Raw genomic sequence first — 4,829 nt, forward strand, 5'->3', positions numbered from 1 at the left:
AAGTATCTTTGTCTATTCGTACACCTCTGCAGGCAGTGGTTGTACAGATTGATATAGGGAGAAAATATACAAACTGTTCACTGTACTTGCCTCCAAATGATAACATATTGTATGAAGATTTAGTAGAGGTGATTCAACAGCTCCCTCAACCTTTTTTTTTACTAGGAGATATGAATGGTAGACATCCATTGTGGGGTGATGTTTTAGCAAACACCAGGGGCAATATTAAATCATCAATTGTGGAAAACGAGGATGTCAGACTCCTTAATACAGGAGAACACAGGTACCTTGTCATGCATCGACCTTTCAATTGCAAGCTCTAACTGTCTCCTTGATTTGTATTGGAGGACATTAGATGATTGGCATACTAGTGATCATGCACCAATCATTATAAACACCAACAATGGTCCACCTTTACAAAGATCTTCACGATGGAATCTTAATAAGCCATTATTTTAGCCTTTTTAAAACCCGGTAAGGACAAGTTTTTAGCAGCAAACTACCAACCTATTGCATTGACATCTTGTTTATTTAAAATAATGGAGAAGATGGTCAATGCAAGACTAATTGGTATCTTGAAAAGAAGAATATTTTATCACCGATTCAATGTGGATTCAGAAAAATGCACTCAACGACTGATGTGTTGATACGACTTGAGTCTTCTATTTGTGAAGCCTTTGCTTCCAAACCGCACCATGTTACAGTATTTTTTGACCTTGAAAAGGCATATGATACCACATGGAGATATGGTATATTTAAAACCATTCATGAAATCGGATTGAGAGGAGAGCGGCCACTATTTATTCAGGCATTTCTTTCACGTAAGAGTTTTTCAAGTGAGAGTTGGGGAAACTCTATCAGAGAGCAAGTGCCAGGAGTTCCTCAGGGTAGAGTGCTGAGTGTAACCCTTTTTGCACTAGCAATTAATGGGATATCCTCAGCAGTTCCCCAGGATGTTCTCTCAACATTATTTGTGGATGATCTCTCCATATCATTTGCTGGAGCCAGAATGGCAATGGTTGAGAGAAAACTACAGCTCTCAATTGACAAAATTATCCAGTGGGCCGATATGAATGGATTTAAGTTCTTGACAAGTAAAACTACTATTGTACATTTCTGTCGTATCCGGGGAGCACATCCAGACCCGGATATATACATTAAAGGTCAACGGATCCCATGTGAATCGGAAACCAAATTTTTAGGTTTGATATTTGATTGTAGACTTGCATGGGTTTCTCACCTAAAAGCGCTAAAAGCTATATGTGTTGAAGCTCTGAATATTTTAAAAGTATTGTCCCATACATCATGGGGGCAGACCGCAATACTATTTTAAAATTATACAAGGCCTTGATTTTTTCCAAAATTAGTTATGGATGTGAAATATACTCTTCAGCCACCCCAAGCCGGTTGAAAATATTGGATTCAATACATCATGCAGGTATTAGATTGTCCACGGGAGCATTTAGAACATCACCTATCCCAAGTCTCCTTGTTGATGCTGGAGAGTTACCTCTAGACCTTTACCGGATGTCTTATATTCTTCGGTATTGGTTTAGATTGCAAAGACTACCTAATTCTTTATCCTTCCAGACTGCAAGCCTTGTAAGGCACCCAACATACTTTGAGTTGCACCCAAAATCTCCTCAACCCTATGGCTTTCGGGTGAAACAACTATTAAACAGTCTGGATATAATTAGAAGTAAGGTACTTCCATTCAAGGTATCATCAACGCCTCCATGGAAATTACCAGAGCTATCTTTTTGTAAATATTTTATAGGAGATAAGAAGAATATGTCAGACCTATAAGCCAGGTGTCTTTTTAATGAACATGTTAAAGAACATAGAGGATCAACTTTTATCTATACTGATGACTCCAAATCTGATGCTGGCGTTGGATTTGGGGTACATAGTAATGGTTTTAATTGTAGAGGTGCACTTCCCCTAACCGCTTCCATATTTACTGCCGAACTGTATGGCATATTAACCGCTATTGAGAAAATAGCGTTGGAGAAGGACGGTAATTTTACAATTTTTAGTGATGCAAGGAGTGTCCTTCAAGCTATAGAAGTTTTTAATTCTAATAACCCTCTAGTTTTAAAGATTTTAGAATGGCTTTTTATTATTGGACGGAGAGGTATAACAGTTCGATTTTGTTGGGTTCCAGCACATGTAGGTGTGTGTGGGAATGAGAAGGCAGATTCACTGGCTAAGAAGGCTGCATCCGAGTTGCTGCCAAGAAGGTATCCCATTCCCTGTAATGATTTCTTACCTGACATCAAGAAATTGGTTTGCAATAAATGGCAACAGCAATGGGATAGCCTAGATGGGAATAAAATGCGAGAGGTAACAAATGTCATATTTCCTTGGAGGTATAACATGATGCCCCGAAAATGGGAGAAGTCTCTTTGTCGTCTCCGTATTGGTCACACTCGGTTGACACACGAGTTTCTGCTGAAGGGCCAACAGCAACCGTATTGTGACGACTGTTTAGTACCTCTAACAGTGAGGCATTTGTTGACCGAATGCCCCAATTATAACAACTTAAGAAATAGATATTTGTTTGAGGTGAGGGTGGCAGGTTCATCCTTGCCAAGATTCTCGGACATGTGTGCTACTATGCAAGTGGCATCTTTAGATTTATTTCAGAAGCAGGTCTTCTGAAAACTATAACTTTTATGACATTCAACTTTTATGATTTTAATTGAATACTCATATTTTTTTTCTTTTTTCTTTTTTATTTTTGTATACATAAACTAAATGATATCGGCGTCAATGACCTTAGATGTCAGGATGCCTGAAAACTTTAAATCAATCAATCAATCAATCACCTGTTCTGTATGATGAGAAGTGTACTCAACAAGACCAGAATATCGGTCAACCTTTCGATGACCTTGATAGCTCCGCTATGGCATCACGCAGAGTGGTTCCCAGACCTTCTGCAGCTCCTGACGGAACTCCCGAGAGAACTTCCTCCTCGACACGAGCTACTCAGATCACCACATGCCAACATCTTCCACAAAGCCGTAGCATCGCTGGGGCTTCACGCCTGGAGACTATCCAGCGTCTCCTCACAGAGAGAGGCTTTTCGCAACAAGTTGCTGAAAGGATGTCTCATCACCTGCGAAAGTCATCCGCAGGGGTCTACCAGCAATAGGGGAGTTTCTCGTGTATTTGCGGGAAGAAATGCGCCTTTCAGTCTCGGCAGTGAAAGGCAATCGCTCAGCCTTAAGTCTTGCCTTCAGGCTCAAAGGAATGGACATTTCCTCTTCGCTGGAACTTTCTCTACTCATACGAAGTTATGAACTTGCCTGCCCTCAGTCGGAAGTGAGACCTCCTCCATGGAACGGGGTTCGAGTTCTCAGGTCTCTTAAGAGACCTCCCTTCGAACCATTACGCCAGGCCTCTGATCGCCACCTGACTTGGAAGACGGTGTTCCTACTTGCTTTGGCCTTGGCCAAGCAAGTCAGCGAACTTCAGGGTCTCTCGTATGACATCGCCCATTCAAGGGGATGGGGGGAGGTAACGTTCAGATTCGTCCCTGAGTTTGTTGCCAAGACTCAAAATCCAGGATTGGCGGACCCTCGGTTCAACTCTTTCCGGATTTCGAGTCTCCGTTCTGTAACAGATGACCCAGACCATCTCCTACTGTGCCCAGTAAGGAGTCTGAGGCTCTATATTAAGAGAACAGCTGCACTTCGTCCTTGGGTGCAAGCATTGTTTGTGAGCACGGGAAGGACGAAGAGGAGGGTCACTAAGAATACAATCTCAGCGTGGATTCGCAGGGTATCCATCATTCCCTGAATCCCGACCCTCCTCCGTCACGTCGCCCTAGAGCACATGTCAGAGGCATTGCTACGTCCCTGGCATTCAAGAAGAATTACTCAGTGACGCAGGTTTTACAAGCAGGGGTTTGGAAGCGTCAAACGACCTTCACAGCCCACTACCTGTAAGACGTGACCCACAGGAGGCTCGATACGTTCTCTATCGGCCCTGTGGTGGCTGCACAACAGCTGCTTTAAACCTCAGGCTCCTTAATGGACAGGTAGCAGAAGGTTGAGGGCATTGTTACCCGGTTTTAGTCTGCATGAATGAAAAGGTATGCCTGGCCCTTATTCTTTTCTTCATCCTCCCCTCTCTTGGGGAAAGCAGTATCCTGGGTTCTCTGCACAGCTGACCTCAAACCACTGCAGGTAAACCGTGTTTCCCTGTGTTCCTAGTATTAAGATAATACTCTCACGTCCCCATACCCTTACGAGGTGGTATTGGGAACGTCCTAGCCTAGAATTCCATATAAAGGACTTCAGGTCAACTTCCTAGGACAAGTCGCACTTCATTCCTTCACACACAAGCTTACGTAGGCCGCGGTTCTTGCAGAGCAAGGCACTTGCGAGGTGCAGGGACTCCTTATCTTGAGCACTGACACTCATATACAGTACTGAGTCCCCGGCCAAAAGCCAGTAACTGCTGGGACTTGCCAGCCTACCTAAGGGTTAAGTCACCCATATTAAATAGCGTGGTTTATATTTCGGTTACGGAACAAATGACAAATTCGTAGATAATTTGTATTTTTCCTAACCATACAAACCTTAGCTATTTAATCAAACTTGGCCGCCAGCCCTGTCCCCCGGGAAGTCCCACCTCTAAGCTAAGTGAGCTAGTCACAGGTGTGTGAGGGGGGGAGGGGTAGCTAGCTACGCGAGGGGGTAATAAACCCTCGTTAAAATTCTAATGGCTCGTCATTTCAGCTACGCCGAAAGTAATTACCCATATTAAATATCTAAGGTTTGTATAGTTAGGAAAAATACAAATTACCTACGAATTTGTCATAT

The sequence above is a fragment of the Palaemon carinicauda genome, chromosome 2, assembly GCF_036898095.1.
Source record: "Palaemon carinicauda isolate YSFRI2023 chromosome 2, ASM3689809v2, whole genome shotgun sequence".
NCBI classification, from domain to species: Eukaryota; Metazoa; Arthropoda; class Malacostraca; order Decapoda; family Palaemonidae; genus Palaemon; species Palaemon carinicauda.